At 43.7% G+C, this 11617-nt stretch overlaps 1 protein-coding gene and 1 long non-coding RNA gene across 2 annotated transcripts in view; one reads left to right on the plus strand and one right to left on the minus strand.

Moving 5' to 3' along the window:
* Positions 1-11617, plus strand: part of CLNK (cytokine dependent hematopoietic cell linker) — a 197428-nt gene that overhangs the window by 57836 nt on the left and 127975 nt on the right. The window lies entirely within an intron of this gene.
* LOC114006072 (uncharacterized) lies at positions 5649-8876 on the minus strand. Its single transcript, XR_003547839.1, has 3 exons — positions 8777-8876; positions 7114-7239; positions 5649-5775 (listed from the first exon to the last, which is right to left on the minus strand). It is a non-coding gene; the product is annotated as an uncharacterized LOC114006072 (long non-coding RNA).

Here is an 11617-nt window from a genome sequence, read left to right on the forward strand (position 1 = left end):
CATTCTTTATTGCTCACATTGTTTTCAATGAGAGGTCCACTGTTAGCCTGATGGGATATCTTTTGTAGGTAACTTGATGTTTCTCTCTTGCCAATCTTAGTATCTTGTCTTTGTCTGTGGTTTTGGTCAATCTGGTTATAATGTGCCTTGGAGAAGATCTTCTTGGGTTGAACTTATTTGGGGTCCTTTTTATTTCTTGAGTCTAGATCTTTGAATGCCTCTTTAGGTTTAGAAAGTTTACTTCCAGATTTTCATGCAATGGATTATCAATGCCCTTATTAGTCTCTTCACCTTCTAGGATACCAATTATGCTGATGTTTGTACATTTAGTAGTATCTAGTATTTCTCATATATTACTCTCATTTGTTAGGGCCATTTTTCCATTCTTTGTGGTGGATTTTACTAGTCCAGTGACTCTATCTCCTACTTCAGAGATTCCATTTTCTGTATGATCTAGTCTGATTTTAATATTTTCAAGGGAGGTTTTGACTTCCTGTGTTATAACCTTCATCTCTAACAGTTCCATTTGATTCTTTTTGTATGGTGTGTATTTACTCTTTCAAATTTTTTAAGAACTTCATCACTTCCTGGAACTTGTCAGTTCTTTTCTCCTGCCTTTTCTGGAGTTCATTGTCTCTCTTCTCTTCCAACTCTGTTAGCTTTGTCACTATGAGCATTCTAAATTCTTTTTCAGACATTTCCATGAGTTCCATTGTACTGTCTGTGGGTGAAGAGGAGTTATTATTTTCCCTTGGGGGAGAGGTATTTTCTTGGTTTCTCACATTTCTTGTGCCTCTGCAGTGATTTCTAGTTATCTGATGGGTTGTTTCTTCCTGATTTATAGAAGTTCAACCTGACTCATTAGAGATGTGCAGAAGGAGGTGATCTGCAAACAATTTGGTGTTCCATTTTTCTCTCTTTGTGCAGCAGATTCTGTGGGAATTGAGGAATATGTTGACCCTAATAGTATTCAGATGTGTGGCTATGGTTCACTTAGACCTGTCTAGACACTCAGTGTGTGAAGGCTGAGCAGTAAAGTGATAAGGTAAAAGAAAAAGAATAAGAGAAAGAGAGAGAGAGAGAAAGAGAAAAAAATATGTATTTTAAAAAAAAAAAAAAGAAATAGAATCACATGGTGCATCCACTAGTTTTCAGCTCCCATGGAGGACTCAGTCTTCTGAAAGCCTGCCATTTTTACCTCTCCTAAATGGGAGGGGGGAGATGGGATTATTAGCAAGATAAAGGAGGATTTCAGAGCCAAGAAAATATTTTACCTTAAAAAACTTAAAAAATAAAAAGACTGAGAGAGATAGAAAGACAGAAAGAGACAGAGAGAAGGGCCTCTACCAGGGTGAATTCTCAGCACGAAACCATTTCTCTTATTCCCTGAAAACACTAGTTCTCAACTCCCATAGAAGACTCCACCTTTTGAATTTTTAACTTTTTTTTTTTTAGGTTTTTGCCATTGGACATGTGTGCTTGATGAAGAGAGACAGTGAAAGGGAAAGTGAGAAATCATCCACGGGGGGAAATGGTCATTCTGCAATCCTTCTCCTCCATTCTCCTCTCGGGATTTTGGGCATGCATGCACACACACCTGGTGTGATTTTCAAGCTACAGGTCTAGTACTCAAATCACCATCGGCCACATGGAGTCCAATGCCTTAACCACTTCACCACCTGCTGACCCTGAATTTTTTATTTTTAGATGTTTTTTAGGAATTGAAATGAAGCTACCAAGGGATAACCCTATATAACAGCTATCCATGCCTTTAGCCATCATTCAATGTTACGACTCAATCTGTGAGTCAGAGAGCATGAACATTGGGCCTTCGATGCAGGAAAGGAAGCAAGCAGTTCATATGGAAGGATGGACTCTAGATGAGACACATTTGAACCCTCACTTTATTGTCCACTAGTTGCATGACATCTGAAGGACAATCGGGGAACTCTTTTTCCTTTATGAGTTTCAGTTAAAAAGTAGAAATAATTCCTATGTCACAGAATTCCTTTGAGAACGAAAGGAGACAGAAAGCTTCCTAATTGCCAGATACTATATTTGAACTAGTTCCTCTTTCACTTCGCCATTTCCCTTTCTTTCTTCTCCCTCCCTGTTACTTGGTGACGGGGTTGGAGTAAATTAAGATTAGACATATCATTGGAAATCACTGGATTGTTATGTTAAAAAGTTCTTTCCTGTGAGAGGAAAGGAATCAAGGAGAAAAATAGAGAGGCAAGACATTAGAGGGACACAGAAACAGAATATTGTCTGTTGATGATAACATGTATGATATATTCAACTGGACTGGTGAGAGGTGTTGGTAAATTCATCTCACGAGCTATAGGGATATACAGTGATTGAATGTATAAATACATTAAAATAATCATTTAAAATGAAGCCCTGTCCTTTACCCCAATTCCGGATACTGCCCTAGACCTCTGTCTCTGTGGTCAATGCCCCGATGCTTAGCTCCTCCCTACTGTGACCTTCCCTCTCCCACATTTCATTTCCTTTCTCTTTCTCTTCGAGCATCTGGGACAGAGGCACTATTTCCTCCCCCACCTGTCTCTGATTTCCAGCCTTGTGCTTTACTCATTTCTGGCCATACTAGAACAGAGCTAAATTAAATGACTTCTTTGAAAGGTTCCAGATGGAGCACTCAGCCTTTATGAGAGTGCTACCTCGGGCAGCTTGGAAATGCTTTTCAATCAATCTGCTCTGAGCAGGGGTCACTCAGCCTCCACTTATATCCTGTAGAGTTCCTCGGGGGCTGACCTCACCATGTTGACCCAGAGACTGCTAGACATCAGGAGAAGCAGGAGGGAAATAGAAGGCCAAAAGAGAAGGCTTTCGTTAAGCTGTGAAAGCGGATCAGTACATGCCATTTCCTGAAAGCAGCACTGGCATTTGGTGCTCAACCATCAGTGTTGAGTTGCAGGAAGTGGGTATATTTCATCTTTTCTGTTTCTGCTCTATATGTGTAAATATCACCACTGAGGTCTTCACTTACCTGTCCATCCATTTATCTATTCATTCAGCAAATGTGCATAGAGATAAATGGCCGGAACTTCCAGAGGAAACCTCACCCTTATTTCGACCCACCTATCATAAGGGGCTGCCCACTATGGGCCAGTCCCTCAAGCTTTCAAATCTCCACTTTCACCTCTGTATGATGAGGATAACAGGGCTTCTCTCTGCTTCTCTTGCAGGCTGGTCACAGAGTCCAAACAGTTCAGATGTGTGTTATAGCAAGTTGTCTACCATCACCCACTACATAAAGGCAAATTGCTCAAAAGAAATCAGCAGGCTCAGAAACACCATCAGTGAGGAAAAATCCAATTTAGTTCAGATTCACAGTATTTAATTGGTGTCCAAAAGGCCGAGGAATTTTCCTAGAAATAGTCCAACTTCCTGGAGTAGGACCACAGTGGGGCTATCCTCTGTCTATCCCTTAATTTCTCTCAATCTGCCAGATACTTCTTCCTCATGCACTGAGAAGTTTTGCAGCATGGCAGTTATCAAATACTGCACATGAACTAGGGTTGGTGGCAGCAGCAGAAGTGCTGGGTAGAGATTGAACGGAGGTAGTATTTTTATTTTCAAAGATTTATAGGTTATTTCTGAAGCTTTGAAAAAAATAATAATGAGTTCCTGAGACTCCCTCATGGAGGCTTTTATTGTATAAGTCTTGAGAGACTGTGACTTCCTCTGCAAGGGGCTTTCCCCGTGAGCAGCCAGGAACCACTGACCCACTGGCCATCACGTTGCCTTACCCTCATGAGCTGTATGGGCTGGGAGATATTGCTTTAAACACTACTAGGTCGTAGGACATCGGAAAAGTCACGACACGTCTTTCTATGCAAAAATGCATCATGGCTTTTTCAACAACCCAATAGTTGGGCCTGTAAGCCACTAAGGTGGGTGGTCTCTTCATGGTTCAGTGTGTAAACTCCCTGTAGTTTGCTAAAATGCTGACCCCTGTGTTGAGGTTTTCTGGGTGTAGGTATTCCTTCTTATAACCCAAGCTGGTGTTGGCACTTCCTCAACCCTGCTGGCTCTGGGCCCACTTCCAGGTCCTAGGGTGGGTTATATCAGGGGCCTTAAGTGAACACTCCATCACTTTGACTCAGATTGCCAGTGTATCTGGGAAGGTCAGCCTGCCTCACTCCTCTTCCTGAAAATCCAGGCCTGTCAACTCTACTACTATCCTCTATTTATTGAGCAAGGGCCTCCCCACAAACCTGTGAGAGGGGCAGGCATTGTTGTCCTCACTGAAGAAAGTGGAGACAGAGACCTAGAGCACATAGCCTGTCTCGGGAAGCTGGGAGCTGAGCCCATCCCTGCCTGACTCCAAAGTCCCAACGCCCCTCACAGTCTCATCCTCTCTCCGTTTTCAATGTGCCTGATATTATTCCAGGTGCTGCGAGATCCTGGAAAACAAAAGGGGAAACAGTCCCTACCTTTTAGAAACTTACATTAATTCAGAGACGAAAAAGGAAGTAACCTCCCAAATAAATATTTGCAAACTACAAGTACAAGAATGATTTATGAGAAGGGTACTGATTTAATCTGAGTTAGAAGGTAACCTGGAGTTGAAATCTGAAGGACAACTGGAAAATTAAGCAAAGAGGGGAAAATAGCAAATTCTCATAGAAGCAAACATATGGAGAAAGACCTTGAATATGAAGGAAAAATGGCCTTTTTGAGGATGAAAGTTCAGGACGGCCTGAGATAGAGGGGAAGATTAGAATAACCTTGAGAGACATCAAAGACCAGACCTCATAGGTCCTGTAGTTTTCATCCCAAGAACAAGAAAACATGAAAATTTTGAGACATGGGGTTACCTAAAGAGATACACATTTTGAAAAGCTCCTATGGGCTGCCTTCTGGGAACAGATGGAGAGGGGCAAATTGGAGACACTGAATGCCCATTAAAGGCTAATAACTAAGAGGCAGTGGTCCCCCGAGACGGTGCTCACGGTTCCACTTACCCTTGTGCCCCACGTCAGTCTTCCTAGCAGCAGAACCTGAGACCTGGTTCTTGTGGAAGTGACTTTTGGAGGAAGTACCTGCAGAACCTTGCAAGGGAGGGAGGGAGGAGAGTTCTGGGGAAGTCTGCCTCGGCTGGTTACACAGGAAGCCCAGGTGCAGGAGAGGTATTACAATGGGTTTTAACTCAGGGTCTGAGAACTCAGTCAGCCCATAGCTCAGGATGCTGGTGGACCCTGCCACTTAGGCATCACCAGATCAGGTGGCTCCTGCCAGTCAAAGGCAATCTTCCCCAGAAGGGAGAACTTGAGAGCTGCCGACAGTCACCCCACAGCCCGAGGACGGACGAGCCTGCTGGCCCAGTGAAGGTAACCCAGTGGCAGCACCGTGTAGCTACTGCAGCCCCAATCATGGTCCCCGGGGCAACATTGGCATATAAGAGGAATTAGACCCAACTTAATACTGTATGTTATTAAGTAGAAAACTGGGCTTCTGTTATCAAATTGGAAACTTACTCAGTTGATGACTTTTTAAAATGATCAGCTTCCCTGAAAGCCAGAACAGAGAGACAAAGGCAAGGTTAAGAAGAAAAGATTCTCATTTTTCCCAGGCTCTGAAGTCCTGGAACACAGGGCTCTCAGGGGCTGGGTGCAGGGCCAGGCTTTGAAGTGGGTGTGATGTGTTTCCTCCTCTGCATACAGTAGGTGATTGTGCGATGGTGTTCCCCAACTTCGACAGCCTCCAGCTTCACAATCCTGTGGCCAGCCCTGGCCCTGGGGGAGGTCTCTGTAAAAGTCACAGAATTCATCAGTAAAATGACTCCATTCTCTGAGGATTTCAACCTTCCTGCCAACAGCTTCAAGGGAAAAAAAAAAGAAGAAGACAGGAAAATGGAAGAAAGGAAAAGCTGCCCTGCACGTCCCTGGACATCTCTGCGTATTTAGTTGTAGGGTAGGTGACATTTACAGAGCGGAGGTAAACGACTGCCCTGAGCTGTCCTGGTGCTGGTTCTGGGGGAGAAACGTGGCACAAAAGCTCTCCTGTCTGGGAAGTGAGGAAAAGGAGGCAGGAGGCCGTTCAGGAGCCTGCTCACAGAGCACACAGGCAGGAAGAGGCGGAAGCAGGAGGACAGCGCAGAGCTGGCCTCACATCCCATGCAGACATGCCAGTGTCTGGGACCCTGGGACGTCGTTAACGCATGAGGACAGCCATACTCTGATTTGCTGTGCAGCCATCACGTATGAGTTCAAGAGGTACATTTCTTAGGCACATATTTTACCCCCAGGATCATCATCTATATGTTTGTATGCAAGAAACTCGGATACGTCAGTTTTTGTATCACATGATTTTTATTTTCCTATATTTCCTTGCACTTAGAGTCTCAGTTTTCTTCAATGTCCACATATTAATTTTTTTAAACTTCTATGAACATAAACCTAAAAACCATTTTTTAAACAAAATTTGCTATAGGTTGCATGTTCTTGCTGGAGTGAAACAGAGAGAGAGAGAGAGAAAATGAGAAAGGACCCCCCCAGAAGATGGCCACACTACAATCCCTTCTCTTCAGTTTTCCTCTCAGGATCTTGGGTGTGCGTGCACACACACACATCTGACATATTTTTCAGGCCACCAGGTCCTGGACACAAACTGCTCAGCTGGCCGTGTGAGATCCAGCCACCTTAACCACCATGCCACTAGCTAGCCTGAAAGCCAAATATGTTTTTATAAAGGAAAAGAGGAGAAGAAGAGAGGGGCTAGCAGGTGCGTGGTGGTTCAGGCACTGAATTATTATGGAGCCATCACACATGGATTTACACATGGCCAACCGCAGCTGCACCCCTGGACCTAGCGGCTTAAAAATCATGCCAGGCGCCCATGCATGAGTGCCCCCGAATTCTGACAGAATGAAGGGACTGGGGTGGCCACCCCTTCCAGGGGGTGATTTCTCACTTTCATTCTATTTTTCTGTCTATCTCCAGCCCACTCATGTGCCCTATGGCAAAAATGTTTAAAAAAAAATAGAAAAAGAAAGAAAGAATGAATGAAAGAAAGAGAGGGGAGGAGAAGAGGAGAGGGAAGGGGGCTAACCTTCTCTAGTGGTTTTAGAAGAACAGAGAAACTCACTGTGAACGAACTGAAGGACACGGGAGAGAAGGAAGGAAATGAGGATGAGCTGATGCAGGTCAATGAACAGAAGAGGAAGCAGCAGAATGAAGAGACGCAGAGGTGGAGGCAGGGATTCTCTGGCCTCTGGGAGGAAAAAAAAAAAGATCAAATCACTACCTTCAGAGGAATCCTCATTTTACAGATGTAGAAATGGGAAGCTGGGCTGTGGGGCCACCTCCACGGGTCTGCAGGGAAGGAAGCAGAGCTATCGTGTGTGGTCAGTCGTTACACAGAGAGAAAGGCATGAGCTCCGGGGCCAAGACCTGGATGTGAAGTCAGTGCCTCCACTAGCAGCCTGAGTGGAGAGAGAAGTAAAGGAAGAAGCCCCCAACATTCAGTCTCCACAGCTAGAAGATACTAGATGTGTCCAAACCCAACGCTCCAGGAAACTTACATTAAAAGAGAGCTGAAATAACTGCTTGGTACAGTGTGGGCCACAAATGTGACCTATTTCCTAGTCTAAAGGACCCCTTCTCCTCACCCCTATATCAGATTAGTCCATGGGAGCTTGATGGTAACAGATCTGGTACAGAGTCAGCAAAAGGAGGAGGCGTGGCTTTAGCACCTTCTCTCTATCTCTCTGATTCTATTTACCTCGCTCTCTTCCTATCTCTGTCTCTCCATCTTTCTATGTCTCTCTGTGTCTGATTCTGTATCATTTTCCACCTCTCCCTCCCCCCTTTCTTTCTCTGTCTCCATATCTGTCTCTGTGTCTCATTCTGTTCTGTGTCTGTCTGTGTCCCTTTGTCTATGTCTCTAAATCTCTGTCTCAGTCTCTGTCTGTATTCCTCTCCCTCTCTCATTTTCTCTGTTTCTGCCTCTGTCTCTTTCTATCTCCAGCTCTCCCTGTTTCTCTCTCACTCTCTCTCTCTCTCTCTTTCTCATTCTTTGCTTCTATTTCTGCTCTTCTGTGTCTGTCTCTCTGTGTCTGTCTGTCTCTCCTACTCTCCCTCACTTGATACACCTCTGTTTCTGTCCCTATCTGTGTCTGCCTCTGCCTCTTGCTCTCCCCCTCTGTCTCCCATCTCTGTCTCTCTCTCTCTCACACACACACCCTTTGTGCATAACCTCCTGGTGCTGTTTGTTTCCAAAGTTCATGAATGATCTCCCTGGGCCTAAAGGGAGCAGTCCATTGGAGGAAGGAGCTGAGCCCAGAAGAAGCAAGCTCAGGGTCGAAGCAGAGAGGAGAGCAAACACAAGTTGTTGGAATAACCTCGTGGTGGTGTCAGCCTGCCATGTTTGCCTCCACCCACTCCCTCTGCACACCTAAAACCTCCTTTTGTAGTATAGAGGACAGCTCTGCTCAGTGTTTGCTTTAACAGTGATGCTCAAATCTTGTCAGCTATCCCCCGGGCCTGGTCGATTGGGTTGTCGAAGTCTTAGGTGGTTTAACAGCTTCATACACAGGAAATCTTCCCGTCAGACAGCCCAGAGCTGCCATCTTCTCGGTGTGCCTGAGGCTCAGGGGATGAAAGATGCATTCACATTCACAATGTGATGGTAGTGATTCTACTGCCAGGAAAGTGCCATCATTTTTCCCTATTAGGAATTACTGGAAATGGCATCATGGACTCTTGGTCCTATAATCAGTGAAGTAAAACTAAAGAAAATTGAGTCCAACCTGGTTTCTACCAGCCACTTCTCTGGAGATCGGGTTCCTCACGATCATAACACAAGGAATTTGAACACGGTCATCATTTCCCAATGTGTGTTTCTCCACAAGCCAGTCACCAAGACCCTGCAGAAGCATAAAGTGGGTTGCTTTACAGCCAAATAATATGGGAAGCAGCACAAACTTAAATTTCATGATAAGTCTTTGCACATAAGTCGAAAAATTCTGCAGAAATTACGGCTGTTTTGTTCTCTATCCAACGGGTTAAACAAACCTACCCGATGCTAAGTTGCTTCTCTCACAGAAGTCAATGGTTGAAGCGTCTTCAGGGTAGGAGTGCAGGGATGCTAGCCTGTCACAACGCCCATCAGTGTCCCTCCAGCGTGAGCGCTGCAGATCGCTGAAATGATAAAAATCTAAGCAATGTGGGCTAGTTATGTTTTCACCTAGGGATAGGGAACTAGAAAGTGTGCCAAAATGCTAAGGGGCTGTAATCACTGGGTATCTTCGTCCATTTTGCATAGCGATAACAGACTATCACAGACTGGATAATCTTTTCATTTTACTATTTCTTTTCATAGGTCTAGAGGGTGGAAAGTCCAAACTGAGGGGCTGGCATCTGATGAGGGCCTTCCTAATGATCTGGTGAACCATTACATGGCGTGAGAGCAAAATTGGGCATGTCAATTCAGGGCTCTCTTTCTCTCCCTATAAAACCACCAGTCTCACCACGGGGACCCCGCACTAACGATCTTTTCTAATCCTAATAACCTTCCAAAGGCCCCATCTCCAAATGCTACCAACACACAAATTCAGAAATTAGGTTCGTAACATACGAAATTTGGAGAGCATATTCAAATCGTAGCACGTGGACATTCTCCCTTCACAGACATCCATGGCTTAGGCATGACTTGATGTGTCAAATTAAAAGTGTACCTTGCTACATGTAGCATTTAACACGTTCATTCTCTTCCTTTCTTGTCTGCGCTCCTTAGCCATCTTTAAAGTCTAGACATTGCCAGCCTGATTTGGAGTTCTACAGAGGTTTTCTAGGGTTGGGTTTCCCTTCTGTAACAACTGTTTTCTACCATCTGAGCATTTTTCACACTGAATTAGAATTGCTTGTTCATTTGCCTTTTTTTTGACTCTAAATTGGGAGTCCCAGAAGGTCTAAGCACACTGTCTTTGTAAGTTATGTAGCACCTGTGTATCTGACACTTAACAGGAATGTCTAACATGAATTTATCTGTCTAATTATTCATCTAATTCTTTAAATATTACAATATATCAGGTACCATCTCAGTTAGTTCTTTTCAGTATCCAAAGAAGTAGAAAGTGGCTCCACGTTTAATTTATAAATGAGAACCCTGAAGCTTAGGAACACATACTGAGGTTGCCAAAGTCCACACAACGATGAATTAGAGCAGAAATTTGAACCTAGGCAGTCGGACTCCAGAATGCTCACTCTGACCACCACTTCCTGTTACACAGAGGCACCTAGAAGATTCTCAGCGAATACTTAGTGAAATAGAACTCATTGAAACATTATTAAAAGAGCATTCTATAAAAGGGCTTCTTCTCAGTTTTGCATACTCTTGACTCTTGAGGCTACTAATCTGTTAACCCTCTTCAACCCCCGTGTCTTATCTCTGAAAACCCACAGAGGAATTTAAGTTCAGAACTCATGAATCCTGTCAATAAGTTAACTGAGTAAAAGGAAACCCATTCTCCAGAATAATACATGTATGTTGCACAGATTTTTAAATTAATTTTGAAGAGCTATATTGAGGTATAGTTTACCATTGTGGACTGAATGTGTCTCCCAAAAATACAAATGTTGGAGCCCTAATCCCCAATGTGATGTTATTTAGAGGTGGAGCCTTTGAGTGATAATTCAGTTGGATCAGGTCATAAGGGTCAAGCCCTCCTATGGGATCAGAGCCCTTATAAGGCAACGAAAGAATCAGAGCTCTCTTTCTTCATCCTGTAAGGATACAGCAAGAAGTGGACATTTATAAACCAGGAAGGGGGCCCTCACCAGACACCCAACCATGCTGGCACCCTGGCTAGACTTCTAGCCTCCTGAACTAGTAGAGATAAATGTTTACTTCTTAAATCACTCAGTCTATGACATTTATACAATAAAAAGGGTTGAATTAAACAATAGATACATTAAAACTAAAAGAGATGTATCTCATGGTATAGATTTGGTATTCATTTATACCGCCATTTCCTCCACCAAACCATGACAACAGTCTTTAATACCAAACTCACGCTCTTTCGCAATAAAGAACTGGTGAAAACTTCCAGTGCTGTAGTAGACATCTCTGCTGTGATGTGGAGGTCCCCCTCCCCTGCCCTACACAATTCCAACCAGTTATGCCAACACCCCCTTTTCTAGTCAGAGTCTTCATGCCTGGATTAGGTTAGCCATGAGCTGTTGCAGCCAGCCACATCTCATGCATTGTAAGCTCTCAAAGGAGGGTGACATTTCTTTTAGATCATTAGATGAACCCAAGAATAAACTAAGTAACATTTATGTCTAGAGAAAACATAGGGATTGATGACCACAAGCCTCAATTTCTCCATCTCTATCATGAAAACAATCCCTGCTACAAGCCTGGATTCTAGGCTGATTATGCGCTTAACAATCTATATAATGTTTACTGTATAGAGGAACACTCGAAGACATTTAAATATTTTCCACTCTGAAATCTTTGATGCCTAGATTTTAAGGACACAAATTTCCAAATAAATTTTTTTTCCTACTCTCTCAGCAGCTATTGTTCCCAAACCTCTTGCTCTTACGATTGAGACTGCAAATACCAAGATCTGTTTTGCTCAGAGGAA

Source organism: Tupaia chinensis, unplaced genomic scaffold (assembly GCF_000334495.1).
Source record: "Tupaia chinensis unplaced genomic scaffold, TupChi_1.0 Scaffold145561_1, whole genome shotgun sequence".
Classification (NCBI taxonomy): domain Eukaryota; kingdom Metazoa; phylum Chordata; class Mammalia; order Scandentia; family Tupaiidae; genus Tupaia; species Tupaia belangeri.